Raw genomic sequence first — 22598 nt, 5'->3', positions numbered from 1 at the left:
GTAGTGCAATACTTGAACTGTTCACCTTACTCACATGGTATGACAGACCCAAGAACTTTTCTGATATATATGTCATTGATGATAGCTTTTATACCTATTCTCATGCACAAGTCATCAATGGTAATATGTGGGCTATACATTCTGTGTCATGTATCTTCCCAATTGTAAATTGATTTGCCAGAGACAGAATCTGAACCTCAATTTTCCTGACTTGAGGGCACATTTCTCCATTTGTTGTTGTTCATTTATTTCAGTCATGTCCAACTCTTCATGACACCATTTGGGGTTTTCTGAATAGAGATATTGGAGTGGTTTGCCATTTCCTTCCTCAGATCTTTTTTTTATGGATAAGAAAACTGAGGCAAACAGGATTATGTGACTTGCCCAGGGTCACACAACTAACTACTAAGTGTCTGAATCCAGATTTGAACTCAGAAAGACAAGTCTTCCAGAGTTCATACCCAAAACTCTATCCATTGACCCACCTGGCTTCTCCCTATCACTCTATGACATACTGCCTCTCTGAAGAAGATTGATTCCAGGAACAGATTTGCAGTGTCTGTCCAAGTCATGTATACTGATGGATTAACTCAAGGGTACATCTTTCATTTTTTTTCATTTTTTTTTTTTTAAGATATGATCCCATCCTCTTCAATTCACTCTGTGCACTCTGTCTCTATGTACGTGTGCGTGTGTGCATGTGTATGTGTGTACTCCCACCCAGTTCCCAGATACTGAAATGTTTCAAGAGTTACAAATATTGTCTTTCCATGTAGGAATGACTTCTCTTTGCTATTCACCTTTTCATGGTTCTCTTCATTCTTGTGTTTGAAAGTCAAATTTTCTTTTCAGCTCTGGTCTTTTCATCAAGAAAATTTGAAAATCCTCTATTTCGTTGAAAGACCATTTTTTCTCCTGAAGTATTACACTCAGTTTTGCTGGGTAGGTGATTCTTGGTTTTAGTCCTAGTTCCTTTGACTTCTGGAACATCCTATTCCATGCCCTTCGATCCCTTAATGTAGAGGGAGCTAGATCTTGTGTTATCCTAATTGTATTTCCACAATACTTGAATTGTTTCTTTCTAGCTGCTTGCAATATTTTCTCCTTCACCTGGGAATTCTGGAATTTGGCCACAATGTTCCTAGGAGTTTCTCTTTTTGGATCTCTTTCGTGCGGTGTTCTGTGGATTCCTTGAATATTTATTTTGCCCTCTGGTTCTAGAATCTCAGGGCAGTATTCCTTGATAATTTCATGGAAGATGATGTCTAGGCTCTTCTTTTGATCATGGTTTTCAGGTAGTCCCAAAATTTTTACATTGTCTCTCCTGAATCTATTTTCCAGGTCAGTTGTTTTTCCAATGAGATATTTCACATTATCTTCCATTTTTCCAATCTTCTTGCTATGTTCTGTGATATCTTGCTTTCTCACAAAGTCCTTAGTGTCCATCTGTGCCATTCTAGTTTTGAAAGAACTATTTTCTTCAGTGAGCTTTTGAATCTCCTTTTCCATTTGGCTAATTCTGCTTTTGAAAGCATTCTTCTCCTCATTGGCTTTTTGAACCTCTTTTGCCAATTGAGTTAGGCTAGTTTCCAAGGTGTTAATTTCTTCAACATTTTTTTGGTTCTCCTTTAGCAGGGAGCTGATCTGCTTTTCATGCTTTTCTTTCATCTCTCTCATTTCTCTTCCCAGTTTTTCCTCCACCTCTCTAACTTGATTTTCAAAATTCTTTTTGAGCTCTTCCATGGCCTGAGCCCATTGGGTGGGCTGGGACACAGAAGCCTTGATTTCTGTGTCTTTGCCTGACAGTAGACATTGTTCTTCCTCATGAGAAAGGAAGGGAGGAAATGTCTGTTCTCCAAGAAAGTAGCCTTCAATAGTCTTATTTCTTTTCCCTTTTCTGGGCATTTTCCCCAGCCAGTGACTTGACCTCTGAATATTCTCCTCACACCCACCTCGCCTCCTGGTCCTCCCAGCCAGCGTTTGGGAACTGAGATTCAAATGCTGCTTCCCACCTTAAGGCTTTTGGCGGGGGCAGGGCTGCTATTCAGTGTGAGAATTAAGTTCAAGTGGTCAGGTCGGGGCAGGGCCGCCTCTCAGGCTCAGTTCCCTCAGGGGGTTTATGCACAGACCTTCCACCATGGATCCAGGCTCCCGCCCGCTTGGGGAGCGCCTGTCTGCAGCCGCCTCTCAGTTTCTACCTCCCGGAGGGGCCCAAATCATGGGGGCACCCCACTCCCCTCTCGACCCACCAAAGAGACTCTCTCACCAACCCCCGTCACTTGTGGGTGGAGGGACTTGTGCGGCCGCTGGAGATCCCATCCCTGAAGCCTGCTCGGGTCTGTTTCTCTTGGTGCTGTGGCCGCAGCAGGTCTGGGCTGCGCTGGGCTCCGCGTCTGCAGCGCGACGGACCTTTTGCGAGAGGTTTGCAGGTCCCTCTGTGGGTGGAGGGACCCGCGTGGCCGCTGGAGATCCTGTCCCCGAAGCCCCGCTCGGATCTTTTCCTCTCGGATCTTTTCTTCTCGGTGCTGCAGCTGCTGCAGGGCTGCCCTCCGCTCCCAGTCCCGGCGCCCAGTCCACAGCGCGAAGGACCCCCCGCGAGAGGTCTGCAGGTCTCTCTGGAACAGAAATCTCCCTCGCTCCAATATTCCGTGGCCTCTGGGTGCAGAATTCACCGTGAGTTGCTCCCCTGTAGCCGATCTGTGGGTTGTGGGTTCGGAGCTATGTGTATGCGTCTTTCTACTCCGCCATCTTGACTCCGCCTCAAGGGTCCATCTTTCTAATTGCATGTCCTAATGCATCCAATATGCATTCTTCATCCATCTAGTCTTTCCTATGTAGATTAGTAGGCCAGTCTCCAAGGGTGGGTTGGAACCAATAGAGAGACAGTTATTACATTTCAGCATGAGCATTTACACCTTGGAAGTCAGCAAACTATACAAATCAGGGCTTTATTTAATGTTTTGTTGAATTCTGGTCTTTAAAAAAGTAATGGGGGAAATGGTAATAATGCATATTAAATGTAAAAGTTTGTCATGGATACATTTCCCACCCTGGAAAGCTAGTTTTAAAACATTTACCAGCTCATTACTGCCAATTTCTTTTGAGTGGCTTTATTGCCCTACTAAAACAATCCTGAACCTCTGAGATCACAGTGCTGGCTCATTTTGGGCTTGCAACCTACTAAAACAGTGGTCATGTGGAAACAGACAGGCATTGGCATTGGGTACATATCCATTTTGGTGGTTTAAGATTTCTCTTCTGTTAATGGCTGGTAATTAGTGGTAACACTTTAGTGTTTTTTTTCCTTCTCAAGAATATTCGTCCTATCAGAAAATATTCATCCACATAATGCCTTAAACCAAAGGAATAAGCTTTTAATGGCAGTTCATACATCTACAGGAAGATAGGATTCGGAGTTATAGCACCTTCTCATCATTCCTCAATTAATGCCATATAGTCAGTTGTCTATTGTACCTAAACATAAACCAAGAACTTTTCTCTCTCGTGGCATTCCTACTTCTCATGTTATCCCACATTTTACAACCCAATTTACTTGAAAAGACTAAGGCAAATAAGTTTAAAAGTCAGGCAGCCGTAATTAAGTTGAATGAAAGCCTAGAAATGTGTATATTGGGTGAGGGGTGGCAATATTGCTGGGGCATATGGCAGGGGACAGAATAAGGGGCATAAAGCCTGAGGCTGGCAGCTTTGAATGTCCCTAGCCATCAGCCAAAATTCAGGTTCATCAGATGGTGTGCAGAAGAGGGAGAGCCCAGGTGGAAGGACTGCCTTTGACTGTCTTAATAAACACCTAATTAACCAGTCTGGCTAAGGATCTCACCTAAACATAAAAGAATACAAAATCTTCTACTGTGGAGTTTGATCAAAGATTTGGGATACAGTTCAGCTATTAAGGCATGGTGTTAGGAACAGTAGGGGCTGATTGCTTACATCTCAAACTGGAGTTTCGAGGTTTGAGCACAATGTTTACTGTCTAAGGGAAAAGACATATAATGTACAATCATCTTTTTTTACTATTCAGTCTATTTTTGTGGTATAGTAGTTTTAAAATTAGAAATAGTCCTGACCCTTAAATATAATTTTAAGAAAGCACTGGAGGGGCAGCGAGGTGGCCCAGGGGCTAGAATTCTGGCCCTAGAGTCAGAAGGACCTGAATTCAAATCCAGCCTCAGATATTAGCTGTGTGACCCTGGGCAAATCATTTAACCTCAATTGCCTCAAAAAAGAAAGGAAAGGCAGTATGAGGACAGTGTCCCAAAAGTATATTACTCATTTTATGGATTATGCATCATCTCCTCTCCAGCATCACCAAAGAATCTTTTCAGGACTTCAAAATAAATATGCCTAATGCACACTTTCAGAAAATTTAAATCTTTAATGTGGCCAAGTATACCAAGCAGCTTAAAGCTGAAAAAACCATACTCATTCAGGTACAAAGTCATTGATTCAGTGACTTAAAAATATGTGGGTAATTTCGACACTAATGAAATTCAAAAATCAGGTGACAGAAATAAGTCAGGTTATTTTTTGTATTTAGAAAAAGATGAGGGAAACACCTTATGTCATTTTGATAAATATTTGTAAATCCAGTAAACATTAAGTATCAACTGTATAAACTACTAAGTACATGGGTATATAACATCACACACACACACACACACACACACACACATACATACATACACACACACATACATACATACACACATACACACATACATACACACATACACACATACATACATACACACATACATACATACATACACACATACACATACATACATACACACATACATACATACATACACACACATACATACATACACACACATACATGCATGCATGCACACATACATACACACACATACACACACATACATGCACACATACATACATACATACATACACACATACACACATACACACATACACGCATACATACATACACACATACACACATACATGCACACATACATACACACATACACATACATACACACATACATACACACATACACATACATACACACATACACACATACATACACACATACATACACACATACACACATACATACACACATACACACACACATACACACACACATACACACATACATACACATACATACACACACATACATACACACATACATACATACACACATACATACATACATACATACACACATACATACATACACACATACACACATACACACATACACACATACACACATACATACATACATACGTATACATCTATATGTACATACACATGTACACTGGAACAGCATCATTCATCATTTGACTTTTTACCATATTTGAATGTGCCATTTAAAATAAAATATGAATAGGCTTATTGAACAAATGTGAAAACATGTACAATGTATTTTTTCCAAACTTAGAAAAAAATAATCCTGCTGGAAAACCATATGCAGCATCAAAGGTTGATATTATAGATGCAAAAAAAAGTAATGAAATCTCACCTTTAAACCAAATACTGACTTTTAGAAGAAGCTTGGAGAATTTTTTTCCTTCTACTCTTATGTTCTGCCTTAGGCTAATGTGATCCGTCAGGGCACCTAGGTACAATGGTGATAGGTGCCACAGAAATATGTCTATCGACATACAGAAAGATAGATGGATAATTCATAGTTATTGTTCCCACAGCAACCTTATTCAGGCCTCTTTCATACAGCCATTCACTTCCTCCTCAGTCAAGTACAAATTCAAGAAACAGGGATGGCTGTGTTGTCTCACTCATCCTGCCATGATGGATCAATATTTTCCACTTCTGTCAATTAAAAAAAAAACCCACAGGAGAGAAACAAGCATTCAGAAACAGTATTGTGTTAAATGGTTCAATGACACCATTTTGTAAAATTTTCTTAGGGGGGACAAAGACCCTGTAACAGACAAAGTGTTATATCTGTAATTAATTAAACTATAATTATGCAAAAATGTCATTTTATGAAAATTAAAATCCACAATAATATGCCCCCACATGTTGAAATACCAGAAGCTAACTGTGACCCCATAAAATAGCCATGATTCAGTATTAGCATGATGTTCTATGCCACTAATCAAGGTACTGCCACAAATGATACCAGACAGACATCTAATTTGCAATGTGATTGTCCACCAACGCTTAGATATATTCAGAAAGTCATACCTCTGCTGGGCCAAAGAGGGGAAGAAGTTATGAACACCACTATATGGAATTGACTTACTCATATATTCTATTTTTACTGCCGTCATAATCTGAAATATAGAAAAGAGATTCGATCTCTTATTCAATTGACGTAGAGACCTTCCAGGCAAGGTAAGTCCCTTTATCAATGAAATCAGCACTTTCTCTGCAACTTATACTCTTAGAGAGGTGCCCAGAGTACTGAGTCAATAAGTCAGTTGTCCAGACTCACAGCCAGTATGTATCAAAGGCAGAATTAGAACTCAGCTCTTCCAAACTGGCTCATAAGTCACTTTTCCACTTTGCCTCCTCACAGTAGAAGTAGCATAATTCAAACGTAAAACTGACCTTGGCTATTAAAGACTAAAGAGACAAAAAAATGTAAAAGCTAGTATTGTTTAAGTCAATTTAATGAAAAGACTTCATTGAAGGAATTACAGTCAAACATTTTTGTTTGATTACTTTTTGTAATGTTTACCCAAATAATCTAAAGAATTTTACTTCCTTAGCACATCAGAAAAACATGTCTAATGCTCATTTTGTTTAATTTGGAGGAAAAAGAAAGGAAAATCTAAGAAAAATGAAGAATTAAGTCAAATTTTTGTAAAAGCTTCATATTCCTAACTACAAGATTATAAAATATACAACTCATAAAAAACTCTTTACTTTTTCAAAAGAAAAGATATTAAAAATGCAAAATGATTTTAAAATAAATGATAAAACAAAAACCAAATAGTACTCTGCGGAATCCTTGATACAAAATGTCACTTTTTTATATGAGAACATATTTTATAGCTGAGACGTAGATCCACAAAAATATGAAGGTTTCTATATTACAGAATTTCTAGTAAATTTCTCTGTGTGACCCAATAATCGATACTATGGGAAGCAACTGAGATGAAAAACAGTCCTTTTGGCACTTAGTCCCTTTGGGAATTAACTTTTTTTTTAAACCCCTGAGAGATTATAGAACTAAAAGAAAAGGTGAATATGAAAACTCAGACAAACAAAGGATAATTTTATATGAAGTGATACTGATTGAAGAAAGCAGAAGTTGTAGCACAATGCACATAATGTCTACAACACTTTATTTTTTATACTAAAAGGTAAATCAACTCAGAGAAAAGACAATGGACAGTGTGGGTGCTAAGTGCTGGAAATTAAAGATTATATGCTTTCTATTAACAAAGGGTAAAGTTTGTTGTTGTTTAGTCATTTCAGTTGTGTCTACTGCTTCATGACCCCTTTTGGAGTTTTATTGGCAAAAGCACTGCAGTGGTTTGCCATTTCCTTCCCCAACTCATTTTACAGGTGAGGAAACTGAGGCAAACCGGATAAACTGACAGACCCAGAGTCACAGAGATAGTAAGTGTCTGAGGTCACATTTGAACTCAGGTCTTCCTGACTCCAGGCCTGGCACTCTATCCTCTGTGCCACCTATTTGCTGTAAGGGTGAAATATCAAACTGAAAAACATGCACTATAAAGCCAAATCATTCAGTCAGGTAGTATTTCCTCTGTGTGTGTGTGTGTGTGTGTGTGTGTGTGTGTGTGTGTGTGTGTGTGTGTGTGTGTGTGGTGGAAGGGGGAATGGAACGGGTGTGGTGGTAAAAAGTGATCTGGGGGAGGAGAGAGAGACAGATACAGAGACAGAGAGAGAGAGACAGCATTCTAAGTTAGAAAGAACTGAGTTGAGGTCTTACCTCTGAAACATACTGGACATGTGTCCCTGGGCAAGTCATTCAGCCTCTCACTTCTCAAGGGCAACACATTAAGACCTGAAGTTTTATAACAGTTGCTCACCTGCCTGTGTGGAAGGTGTTTCCTTGCTAAGGGACTGCTACCAAATCCATGAAATTGTAGGTTTAGACCAAAGCAAAAATCTTACAAAAAGATGATCGTTCAAATGACCCTTTATGATTAAATTATGAGTAAAGAACCAGAGGCAATAATAAGAAGTTTTCTAATACCCAAAACATGCTAAGAATGAGTCAGAAGTATCTGTTGCAGTGAAAGTTTGAAGAATTAAAACTTTAGTTTGGGCAATCTAAACATTTAATGAATAATTGTTAGAGTTTACCTTTTACAAATATTAATCTTGTGCATTAAGAGCTTATTCACAACAGCCTTACCTACAGCTACCAACCCTTACTCCTTACATGGGTCATAATGAAACTTCTCTAGAACCCCATTAACCAGCTCCTTTGATCTCAGCTATGATTATATAAGCAAAACCATCCTGCAAGAATTCATATTTTGCTATCAGTTAGGATTTTTTTTTAAATAACTGTATGTAGAGTTCTGAGGAGGCAAAATCTATTGAAGATTTTCTCAAGCCCTGGATAAATCCAGCTCAAAACTTCAATTTGAAAAAAATACTTAAAGCACCAAGTGAAGTGCCTTCATTAGGGTCTAAGGCCTAAGAGAAAATACTAGTCCAGAGAAAGTCTGAGGGTTTGTGGCTGACCCTTTTTTGGTTTTAATCACTGAAACTCTTGACAGCTTAATAAGTTGAAGGTGCTGGGTCACAGTCTAACTTAATAAGGCCCACAATAAAGCCTTGGCCACCTCTGATTGCTCCCATAAGTCTTAGCACATCTGGTGCTCTGTCCTTGGTTGAGAAATGTTTTCCATAACTTTGCCCATATTCCCCATCCTGCATATAAATTGTTTTTATTAACTCAAGAATGACACTACACTGTATTTCTGGGAGCTTTGGCCATTTTCAGACTTCATCCTACGGAGAGATGACTATTTTCTCTAAAATGGAATTAAACACTGTTTATCACCAAAATATTCTTTTGCTGTGTTGTCTACCATATTAACATGAGCACAGGTGTAAAACTAACCTACAGGTTAGATATGAGATTAAAAAAAAAAACCAAAACCTTGCAACAAAGCTCAAGGAGATAAGCTTGTATACATATGTGAAATAAAGTGTTAAATCAGAGTAATAGACTACTTCCTGCTTTTCTTCAAGAATTTTCAAATAAAGAAGCATATTGGCACATAAATAGTGTAAAAATTGTCTATATAAAACCAAGTATTTGGATGGTTGGCACATCCTAGTGGACAAAAAGATAAACACACCAATACATAATTCATTCTGCTTCATCTTGACAGTATCTGAAAAATCTAATGAAAGCCAAATTTCCACTTACCTTTGTGATTTCTCATATGGATAGAACCATCATGGAAACTTATCCAGGTGGATAAAACTATAAGTTTATAGTGCACTAACACATGTGTGTACTACAAACTCATCTTGATACCAATCATGGAAGATCCCCAAGATAGGGCCATATGGGGAAGTTAAGAAAATTCAATGGTTTTGTGAACCAAAGGGCAATTTATCTCTGATTCTGGTGAAGTAAAATCAGTAAGTGAAAGCACTAGCTGCATAGGTTATCGTGAATGTATCTTCCCTTCAGGAAAACCAACATATCTATATTCTGAAGGCATTTGCCATCTTTGACACACATTCTGAATGGAAACAAGGTTCAGACTGATTGTAGTGTTTTCTAAAGTAGCCAAGTGAAATGATGCTCAACTGAAGCACACTGCTCTGCTTCCTTGCACTGCTCAAAGAAATCCTTTTCGTTTTACGCTCTATATTCCCAAAGACAGGACAAAGAAAAAGAAGACACAAGAGACAAGAAGCAAGTGTGAATGACTAGCAGTCTTACGAGAGAGCAGATAGAAAAAAATGTCATAAGCAATGAAACATGTTTTGATTGCCTTAAGGTATAGAACAGTTATAGGTACTTTTGACAGCTAATGGTGTGGTGGATAGAGTACCGGACCTGGAATCAGGAAGACCCGAGTTCAAATACCGTTTCAGATACTTACTAAGTTTATGACCCTGCACAAATTGTTGGCTCGATTTTCTTACCTGTAAAAATGAGCTGGAGAATGAAATGCAAGCCACTTCAGTATCTCTGCTAAGAAAGTACCAAATGGTTTCATGAAGAGGAGGATCACACTAAAATCACTGAGCATCAGGTACTGTTGATTATGATTTGAATGGAGATAGAGAAATGGAACAAGTTGTGGATTAATGTGAGGGTTGGGATTCCATTTCTGACACTTTCTCCCTATGTGACTTTGAGCAAGTCAAATTTATTCTTCTGGGCTTATTTCCTTTTTGGAAAGTAAGGAGTTGAGATTGTATGACTACTAATGTCACTTTCAGTCTTCAACTTTTATGATCTTTTGAACAACTATGAAGGAAAAGAAAAGAGGTCTTTTGCTGAATGTGACCATAAGACAGGTCATGAATGATGAGCCAGTAGAAAACAAGCTGCTAAATTAGAGTTCTCTGTGAATCTTTCTCAGTGTTAAATTATGTATCACTGTAACATTTTAATAGATTTTTGTTTTTCCTTTACTTACACCTTCAAAAAGACTTACTTTAAAGCTGCATAGTTCCATGGTGGTGACTTTAACCCCTCAAAAACTAGGCTGTTTGATTATAAGCTCTGGTAGGTTCTACTTTTCTAGAAAGGCATTGAATATCGCCTTATCAACATACTGAATCTGTTTTCCAAGGACCAGCTTAGGTGAGTATAAAGATACTTATCATCAATAGACTGGTGACTTTGTGATAAATTCTTTGGCCATGGAAACATAAGAAACAAAAAAAATTATAAATGGCTCCCATTCAACTGTGTAGGACTCCTTTCACTTCTGCAGTGACAATTACACAGTGGGAGAAAAGGGAATGGAAGCCATTAAGAGACACACAGTTCTTAGAGCATCTAAAAACCCTAACTTGGCTATTGCTTCTCTAAATGTGAGGATCAATAGCCTTGTCCAATGATTAAAGAATGGTCATGCTAACGGAGGAATTAAACCATATTAATCTTGACCTTCAATCTCTAAATGGAACAAGACATAAAGAAGGAAATTGAAAATAAACTGAAAGATGACTTGTAGAACCTCATGGTAGAAAAAGAGTAAGGCCTTGGTAGGTTTGGCTTTATCATATGCCTGATAATAATGAAAAACTTAATTTCATTGAATATTTTACTTTCTCCTTAGAGTGTTCATGGTAAATATGTGCAAAAAGACCACCATGGAAATAGCTATAGTTCATTCATCCGAGGATGCAGAGGTGAGAAAGATGGGGAAATTCTAATCAAAGCTCAATTAGACCCTCTAAAGCAAATCAACATTCACTTTTAACACAAGGTAAAGAAAAGTGAGAACTGTGAGTAACCTGTTAGCAAACACACATAAGCAATAAAGAATGAGAAGGGTCAGAAACAAAAGCCATGCCTCTGGAATGAATACTTTGAGAAAAGAATTAATTAAACATGATTAATACCAAATAGGATTTTTTAAAAAATCAAAGTGATTGTATTTTAATGGACAGGAAAAGACTCCTTATTTATATGAGTCATCTCTATACCAGCTGTCTGTGTATAAGTCAAACTATTCATTCAGAGTAAACATCAGAAATACTATGACACTACAAGAAAGAAAAATCATTGGAAAAATGTCTAGTATACAATTAAATTAATTTAAATCTGGCCTGTTTAAAAGAGCTATTGAAAAAGAAAAATAGTAATAGAAAGGAAAAATGACAGTCATGAATTAAAACAATATTATATGTAATATATAATTAATATATAAGACATTGTATAATAATATAAAATATTGTAAAGAGAGAAGTTTAGACATTGTAAATAAACTATCATAATAAGACAAAATAGACCAAAAAAGCATCTTAGTCAAAACAGCAACAGCAGTTAATAACAACACTTGATCTATTTATCAACTGATTGGTTTATTGCTGTCCTTCATTCTCAAGGAGGACCAAAATGCATCACTCTGTTGGAGTCAAGGTATAGTGTGTCTGACTATGGCTGATCAGACCAATACAAGCTAAAAACTCTCTGCCACAGATCAAGCACAAATATTCCATATGTCACCTGAGAAAGAGACAGAGAGAGACAGACAGACAGTCAGATAGAGAAATGGTACCCAATAGTAACAATGCTTTAGAATATAAACTCCTTGGTAAAATCTTAGGATCAAGAAAAGCAGAGATAAATAGGGAGTGTGAAACAAGTTTAAAGAAAGTTTATTTGACAATAAACAGAATAAGCAGAGTAATAACAAAGGAAATTTAGGATGAATCCAGAAGGAGGACAGACTACAAATAAGAAAAATGAAGAACGGCAAAGATTTTTATAAGAAACATTTTCATCTTTAAAGACCTTAGGGATACCACACATAGACTGTAATATCACAGCACAAATGTTCTACAAAGAAAGAAGTAAAACTAAAGAGGACAAAAATGGGAATCAGTTGGATAGATGATTAAACAGAGGAATATAGAGAGGAGATCCATTCTAGAGGTGACATTATTATAAGGGCAATGAGGGATTGATTCCTAAAGTATCTGAAAAAGGGGAAGATATCACAGATGTGGAATTTATTTTTTCTGTTCATACTATTAATACTGAAAAATACATCCAAGAAGACATCAAGAAATATATCCTACTTCCCCATGTATATGGGGAGGGTATATTTATATGTATGTATATACATTAAATATGTGTTTAGAAATGTGTGTGTATGTGTGTGTGTAAGTATGAATTTTAATGAGAGTTATCTCCACATGCATCTGTGGCATTCTCAATGAGGCTATTAGAAGGAAGTAGGCTTTCACAGATGATATTCTAGTGGAAATCATCCTTGCTGTCACACAAATAATTGAAAGATATAGCAAATACAAGGCCTCTCTTCGCTTATTATTTGTTCATTATAATAAAACATTTGATTTAGAAGTGCAAAATACAATTTCAAATTTGTCTTCCATCTATACATCAAAAATTCTTTGAAAGTTGTAACAGAAATAACCGTGTTCAATAACCCACTGATCATAACTATCAAGGAAAGAATAGAATGTGCTATTCCTCGGTATCCTAGAGGGAATTCAGGGTCCACATTAAACAAAGGTTAGCCATGAATGATGAGGCCCTCCCTCCTTATGCTCCTGTTTGCAGATGACATTGATATGGTGACCTCAAGCTTCTCTCAAAAGAATTTTTCCTGACTATTCATACAAGAAAAAACAAGTGGATGAAGAATGTTTATTCCCTAGATCAGGGTTCTGCAAACTATCAACCAAGGGCCAAATACCTTCCATTGCCTACTATGGTTGGTTCAGTTGTATAAAACTGGATTTGACCCTCAGGTTGTAGCTTGCCAACTCCTATTCTAATTATTATATACAGCATCATTATATGCATAGATAATACAAGTGTATTTGTTACAAACACTACAAATAAAAAAAAATTGGTCCCTGAATTTAAGGGATGAAGAATTAGCTACATTGCCTACAGGAAATTGCAAATCTCTTTTAACTACCATAATCCTCCCAGAAACAAAGATCAACCATTTTTATGCTAATATTCTTTTGATTCTATCATATGGCTCTGAGTCATAAAACACAATAGTCTCTGAAGGGCAATGGAGAAGAACGTGATATAATCTAGATATATCTCTTCATATCACAAATTAGGAGCTCCATAGAAAAACAAGAATCTTGTTTAGTCATTTCAGGTGTATCTGACTTTTCATGACCCCACTGGGGTTTTCTTGGAAAAGATATTGGAGTGGGTTGTGATTTCCTTCTCCAGTTCATTTTATAGATGAGGAACTGAGGCAAAACAGCTTAAGTGACTTGACCAGGATCACATAGCTACAAATCTGTGAAGTCAGATTTGAACTCACAAAAATGAATATTCCTGATTTTAAGCCCAGTACTCTTTTCACTGAGGCACCTACCTGCCCAGAAGAACAGGAATACAGTATGTCATTAAGGAAGTACATGATATGAAAATTATGAACTTCTGGGAGACAAGATGGCAGAAAAAGCAGTAAATTACTCTAATTCTCCCACATTCAACTCCAAAACAACCATAAAATAGCACCCCTAAACAAATCCTGAAACAGCAAAACCAGCAAAAAGACAGGATGAAACCATCTTTTAACCCAAGAAACTTGTAAGATTGGCAAGAAAGGTCTGAATCACTCAGGTAGAAAGGGAGTGCATTCAAGAACAGAAAGTGTCCCAGCAAGCCAACAGCAAGCTCCACCTCAGCAAACCAGCAGGAAATCCTGAGAATCTGTGCAGTGGAGCAGGCAAACACCACCAGCAAGACTCCCTACGTACCTTACCAAAGCCAGGGGAACTGGCAGACTCTAGCTCTGAGAACCACCACATGCTTCAGCATAAGCCTGGGCAAAATGGCATCCTCCAACAGCCAGACCTCCATGTGCTTCAGTGCAGCAGTGAGGAAATACAGAAACACCCCACTGGGCCTCAGCACATGGGAGTCACCACTGCTAGGATCCCAGTTCAGCACCAGATAAACTGTCAGATCCCTATAGCCTCCAGCAGTGCCAACCACCATCCCCCATTCCATCCACTTAGAACAGCACCAGACACAAGGTTTTACTGAGGGCCTCAGAGGAATATCAACACAGCACCAGGTAAACAGCCAGACTCTGCAGCTGCTTGTACAAAGAAACCTGACCCAATGCCCCTTCTACCCCAGATACAGAGCTTAAATTTAAAACAAATGGGAAAGGTAAAAAAAAAAAAAAAAAAGAAAAAAGAAAAAGAAAAAAGAGGACAACCTTTTAGCAAAACAACTATTAGCAAAGCTCCAAAGAAAAACAAGAAGTGGTCTCGAGCACAGAAAGAATTCATGGAAAAACTCTAAAAGGAGTTTTATAATCATATAAAAGAGATAGAAGGAAACAAATGGGAAAAAAATGAGAATGATCAGAGAATTGTGGGGAAAAAATGGAAAACTATACAAAAAATAAATTTGGACAAATGGAAAAAGAGATGCAAAAATCCACTGAAGAAAAAACCAACTCTTAAAGGGTAAAATTGGCCAACTGGAAAAAAGAAAGTAAAAAAGCTAACTGAGACAAACAATACCTTAGAAGTTAGAATTGGGCAAATGGAAGTTAATGACTCTATGAGACATCAAGAATCAATTAAATAAATTGAAAAGAATGAAAAAATGGAAGAAAATGAAAAATATCTCATAGGGAAAAAAAAACTTACCTGGAAAGTAGATCCAGGAGAGAAAATATCAAAATCATTAGACTACCTGAAAGCCACAATTAGAAGGAGGACCTGGACAGCATATTTCAGGAAATTATCAATGAAAACTGCCTTGATGCCCTGGAACCCGAGGGCAAAATACATGTTGAAAGAATCCACCAATCACCTCAGGAAAGAGATCCCCAAATAAAAACTCCAAGGAACATTATAGCCAAATTTCAGAACTATCAGGTCAAGAAAATAATGCAAGTAGCCAGAAAAAAATGAACCCAATATTGGGAAGTCACAACGAGGATTACACATGACATGACAGCTGCAACATTAATGAATCAAAAGGTCCTATTCTTGAATGCATTCTCTTTTTACCTGAGTGATTCAGATCTTTCTTATCAATCTTATAAATTTCTTAGGCTAAAGATTGTTTCACCTTGTCTTTTTGTTGACTCTGCTGTTCCAGGATTTGTTCACTATATTATGGTTGTTTGGAGCTGAATATGGGAGCATTACAGCAATTTACTCCTCATCAGTAATGACTACAAAAGGGAATTCATATACACAATCAGTTGAATATAGAAATATATCTTATCTGGCAGGAAAGTAGGAGTGGAGGAGATTAAGCAAAAGGAGGTCTGATGGAGACTGACAGAAGAGAGGGAAGATTCAGGAAGATGGCATATAGAAGCAAAACACTGGTGAGGAGAGAACTGGTGAGAGGAGACAGAGGACAAACAGGAGGGAGAATACGATAGAGGGAAATACACAGGTAGCAATCAGACATGTGAATGGGATGAACTTTCCCATAAAATGGAAGTGGATGACAGAGTGTATCAAAAAACAGAATCCTACAATATGTTGTTAACAAGAAGCACACTTGAAAAGCAGAAGGAGATATACAGAGTAAAGATAAGGGGGATGGGGTAGAATCTATTACCCTTTCTCTGAAGTAAAAACACAGGGATAGGAATCCTGATCTCAGACAAAGCAAAAGCAAAAATAGCCCTAATTAAAAGAAATAAGGAAGTAAGAGATACATCTATGTACCACAGACAATGAAGCAATATCAATATTAAACATATATGCAGCAAATGGTATGGCATCCCAATTCTTAAAGGAGAAGTTAACAGGAAGAAATAGACAGCAAAACTATACCAATGGGGAAATCTCAACTGTCCCCTCTTAAGACTCAACAAATCCAACCAAAAAATAAGCAAGAATCTAAGGAGGTAAATAGAATATCAGAAAAGATAGATATGACAGACCTTTGGCATAATTTAGACGTTAAGGGTGACACCATAAGCAAATTAGAAGAGCAAGGAATGGTCTACCTGTGAGATCTAACTGTAGGAGAAGAATTCATGATCAAACAAGAAATAGAGAGCATTACAAAATGTAAAAGAGATAATTTTGATTATATTAAATTAAGCTTTTGTACAAACAAAACCAATACAACCAAAATTAGAAGGAAAACAGAAAGCTGGGAAACAATCTTTAGAGCCAATGTCTCTGATAAAGGCCTCATTTCTAAAATATATAGAGTACTGAGTCAAATTCACAAGAATACAATCCATTCACCAGTTGATTAATGACCAAAGGATATTAACAGGCAGTTTTCAGATGATGACATTAAAGCTATCTATAATCATATGTAAAAATTTACTATTGATTAGAGATGCTATTATCATGCACCTATTAGACTGGCTAATATGAAAAAAAAAGAATCATAAATGCTGGTGAGGATGTGGGAAAATTGGGACATTAGTGCACTGTTGGTGGAATTGTAAAGTGATATATTAATTCTGTAGAACAATTTGGAACTATGCTGAAAGGGCAACCAAACTGTGAATACCCCTTGATCCAGTAATATCACGACTAGGTCTGTATCCCAAAGAAATCATAAAAAGAGAAAAGGACCTACATAAGCAAAACTATTTATGGCAACCCTTTTTATGGTGGCAAAATACTGGGAACTGATGAGATTATGAGTATATGAGTAGTTACTTAAAGCTTGATGAGAGAATGAGGAATCTACTAATACCACTGATCTAATAAAAAACAAACAAGCAAAAGTCCTTTTTTGAACGCTTATGACCAAAAGCACTTTTTCCCTCATTTGCTTAAACTACTGTTTTATAGAACTACTGTTTAACTGTTTGACAAAACTAATCATTCTTATTTAATGCAGATGACACACATATCTACTTCCTATCCTTGAATTTTCCTTTTTGTCTAGTCCCATGGGGCACTTCAATATTAATCACTCTGAACAGTATAGTTTAGTATATTAAGCCCCAAACCTTTCAGAATGAGACAAGTAACTTGGAGAACTGGGTTTGCTACTTCTAAGCTGCAATCTAAGGTAAAATAATTTTTTTACCTAATTTTACCTAATTTTCCTAAGCCTCAGTATCCTTATCTGTAAAATAGATAATAATAAATATACTACCACAGAGCCATTGTGGAGAAGTGGAAAACACAATAGACATCAAGTCTGGGGAATTGAGTTCAGACACTGCCTCTGTTACTTACTGGCTGTGTGACCATGTGTAACAGGTCAGTAATTTATTTCTCAAAGACCATGCCTAAAACCCAATTCACTCTAGCTGTCATTGATTGGCTAACAATAGGTCCCTGTCCAAGCACCACTAAATAGTTATTTTTTGGACCCTGATGGCTCAGAGTGCATGTAAATAGTAATTATTTCTCGTTTGGCAAGATACAACTCTGAGGATCTCCCCCTCCCAGTTTGATTTTTTTTATTATTATTAAAGGGGTTATCCTGTGGCTCACTTCTTAAACAGCCTTAATTACTCAATGGGCATTGCTTTGATCAAAGTGAAAACTCCAGAAGACCTTAGCTTAAAAAGGCTAAGGTGTCCCATTACATCCTGGTCCATCTCCAGTCATCCTGACGAATATCTGGTCGCTTGACCCAAATGACTCTGGAGGAGAAAGTGAAGCTGATGACTTTGCACAGCCCTCCCTCATTCAAATCAGTCACTTGCATGTCATGGCATCACCTCCCTGATGTCGTGGTCCTCCTTGGGAATGAAGGAAAAACCACAACCTGTCTGAGCCTCATTTTCTTTATCTATAAAATGGTGATAATAATAACACATATCTCTCAGAGATGTTAAAAGAACCAAAAGAGATATTGTATATTAAACACTGAGTAGATCTTAAATTACTGTTATCATCATAGTCCTTTGATAAAACTACATCCCAAATTGGATATCTCTAATATCTTTTGAGAGTAACAGGACTGCTGATGAAGTAATTTACACATACTCTAGCAGTATTTCATATGATTATCTTCTTTCATCAGCTTGACACTGAGAATAGGCAACTGAACTTGGAGAGAGAAAGACCTGGGTTCAGATTCCACCATATAGGACAAGTAGTATTTGCAACTGTAATATAGCACCCATAGCATCTTTTACACAGGTTGTTGTGAGAATCAGCTATATTTTGCCATTCAGTCATTTTCAGTTGGTTATGACTCTTTGTGACCAATCTGGGGTTTTCTTGGCAAAGATGCTATAGTGGTTTGCCTGTTCCTTCTCCGGCTCATTTTACAGGTGAGGAAACTGAATTGAGTGACTTGCATAAGGTCAAACAGCTAGTAAATGTCTGAGGCCAGATTTGAACTCAGGTCTTCCTTACTCCAAGACCAGAGTTCTACCGTTGTGCTACCTAGCTGCCCTATATAAATGCTAGCTCTTATCGTTGAATAACTTTTAGATTCTATTTTGTAATAAAAGTATTTGTGTGGCATTCAAATACTTCATGGTATCACGATGATGACTCTGTCCTTAAAGATTATCCTAATGGAGTATATTTTTTGGCAAGTCCTACCAAGTCAGAAAAATTCTTTAATCTGGATCTGGTTCCATACTATGTCATCTTTGGCTTCCATTCAAAGAACACACTAGCAAATTTGAAGAGACTCCTCACTATCTTGGGGGCAGGATAATGAAGTTTTGGGACAAAGTACTCCCAAATATGACTTAATGAATTCATTAGAAGATTGTGATCCTTGTGGATGGAGAGAATATTGATAACACAAAAAATATTTGGAGAGTAAACTAATCCAGGGCCTTCTATATTTTTTATTCTCATCACCACTTAGCAGAAATCTGGGCTCAGAATAGGTTCTGAATAAAAATATGAAAAATTTAAGGCAAAATCTTTAAGTTGCCTGAGAAACATTCTCCAGTTTTGGAGTAAACTAGGCATTGCTTTCCTTGATTCTATATAAAGGATTTTTGTTGCAACTGTTACAAATTCTACTGTCTTTAATGATGGCCTCTATGGTCCTCATTCTCATCAGCCATGGCCATTGTGCAAATGACAGTGCTCTCTGTTCTTCATTGCTATCACTTGTTCATCAATGGAGTCCTTGCTCCTAATTCAAAATTATAGAATTATAGGGTTTTAGAAGTAGAAGGGACCTTAGAAATCACCTTGCCTCTTTTGTTTTATAGATAAGTAAATGAATTCCAGAGAAGTTAAAAGACATTTTACTCAAGTCCCATAGAATATATGATTGAATTTTTTACTCTCAGTTCCATGTTTCCACCAAACCTCAATGACAGTTGTTTATTCCATGTCATTCACCTAAAATATACACACACACCCCTCCCCAACACACTTAAAGCCTTCAGGGACTTTCCAGGACCTACCCATCAGAATGCAAATCCTTTCACTTTGTTTCAAAGCCTTTTGCCAGAGCTCCACAGGCTATTTCACTACCCTCATCCACTCTTTTGTCCCTTTGACTCAGCTCAGGCACACTTGTTCCCCAGTCTTTGTTCTTTAGTCAACTCTCATCTCTAAGCCTCCTCCCAAGCTGAGCCATACATCAAAATGCTCCTCCCTTCTCTGCCTGCTAAACCATTTCTCTTCCCTATTTCCCCTTTCAAAAGGCTTCTGAAATTCCATCTTCCCAAACTTACCATAATTTTGAGTTCATAGATAGAAAGTTGGAAAGGACCTAGGAGGTCTTATAGTCTAACCCTCATTTTGCATCCGTTCAAACTCGGCTTAGGGAGGTTCAGTGACTTGCTGAAAGTTACATAGGTAGTAAAGGTTAAAGCAGCGATTGGAATCTAGATCCTCTGACTCCAGTCAGGTCTTTTTCTACTATAATAATTTCCTTTCACTAAGGCCTGAGATATCCAGGATCACCCAAATCCTCAGGATGAGAAACTGGTGACTATGTGGGCATGTTCTGAAATATCTTTCAAATTCTTTGAGAACAGTTCAATGAAATATTTGCTTTGTCTATTAATGATGAGGATACCTTTATATAGAAGTAATTTTAATTACAATTCCCCAAATATGGCCTTGGGTTTTTTTTTGCTGACTCAGGGCTATGAATTCACCTTCGTGTTTCTCTCTGTGAGTTATGTCATCGCTTTTTCAAGAGTGGGAGATTTCAAATTTAAGAGTTGTGCTCATTGTTAGTTGTGTAATTAATTAAAAGAATGTTAAGTGTTTCTTGATAGATTATCAAATGTTCTATGGGATATGTTAATCAAATCAGTGAAAATAAGAAACAATTTAAAACTTCCTTGTATAGCATATACTTCCATGAATACATAAATGCCATTGTTTCAATATTCGCAAGATACATAGTGGTATACTAGACATCTAGAAGAAAATGAGGGGTAGTGGGAGCATATATTTAATTAATTTGCAACCCAATGAGTAAAGTTCTTGTTTGAGTTCAGTCTCAAAAGTAGAATGATGAGGTAGCTAGTAGGTGCAATGTATGGTATGGTGCACTTGAAGTCAAATCTTACCTCAGACACTTACTACTTGTGAGACTGGGAAAACTGCCTAACCTCTGTGTGCCTCAGTTTTCTTATTTGTAAAATAGGCATAATAATAGCACAGATAAACCTCACAGGTTTATCTTGAAAATAAAATGAGATATCTGTGAAGATTTGCTTAGCAGATCTTTTCAAAAGTTCTATATAACTGAGAAATTTTATTATAAAACAAAATTTTTAGTTTCACTGGTAGATCTATCTATGACCAAAAATAGAACTGCAACAACAAAGGGAATCTACTTGAAATATTTTAAGACCAAATAAATTAGAATTGTGCAACCTATAAGGTGGATGGTTCTTATCGTATCACTTGGATAGACCTCCCCTCCCCCCTTTTTTTTTAACAAACTTGGGAGATTTGGATAAGGTTAAGGTTTACTCAACCATCTGAAATGATTAAGTAACTGGCTTACTGATGAAGTTTCCTCAGTCATTCCAAAGTAGCAGAGTTTTAAGGTAGACAGACTAATACCAGAGCAAGAGGATTCAAGTTTATTCATTTTTTCCTCCAGTGGATTTAACAGATCTTTTAACCTGAAACCTCCTCCCCCTCCTCTTCCCAGCAGCTGCTACACACCACATATTTGAGGGAAGAAAGTTAAGCTGAAAGGCTTGCTGAGTGCAGCTGTAGATAGCAAGATAGATCTTGGTGGCTAGAGTACAAAGGAAGAACATAAATTGTTTTTGAAAGTATCCCATGGCTCCCTGCCATGGAAGAATTTCCCCAGAGTCTCTCCTGCATTTGTTCTTCTGGGCTATCTCAAACATTACTGGTGCCACTTCCACCCATCCTATTTGATTCCACTGGGTGGTCAGCATAACATGGCTATTGCTTCAAGCCAGCTGAACACGATGTAATTTCCGGAATAGTCTTAGTTTTGATATAAAAGTTACAACACCCAGGAGGCTTGAGGCATTGCTATCCTGCTTGGCTGACCTCAGTCAACTGTTGTGGTTGCTCACCCAACGAGAGCCCACCTAGGAGAGACATGAGAAAAATGTTGGACTGCATTCCAGGATTGGGAGCAGCTTAAGTAGGGGGCGGCTAAGTGACCACCTGAGGAACCAGAGCACTTGTCTGTTCCGTGGAAAGACTATTGAACTTTCAGAGGGTGCCAAGATATGTGTGTGTGTGTGTGTGTGTGTGTGTGTGTGTGTGTGTGTGTGATTATTGTTGTTGCTGATTATTTTTCCAGTCCCATACAAGATTCAGGTGGAGTCTCCCTCATTCCTTTTTGGCAAGTGGCTACACTATGGAAATTTCATGAATAGCTGTTTGTCATCCCTCAGGTCAATTATGCTTTCAAAAGTACTGCTTCATTTTCATGTTCAATAAAGATCAAAGTTGAGAAAATAAGAAAGGGCATCACATAGGACATGTTCACTAAATCATTGAGTACCAGATGCAAAAAGCATGAACAAAACACATAGAAAATAAATACAAGAATCACCAGGTCATT

Source organism: Notamacropus eugenii, chromosome 4, assembly GCF_028372415.1.
Source record: "Notamacropus eugenii isolate mMacEug1 chromosome 4, mMacEug1.pri_v2, whole genome shotgun sequence".
Lineage (NCBI taxonomy): Eukaryota > Metazoa > Chordata > Mammalia > Diprotodontia > Macropodidae > Notamacropus > Notamacropus eugenii.
This window is presented reverse-complemented; position numbering follows the sequence as displayed.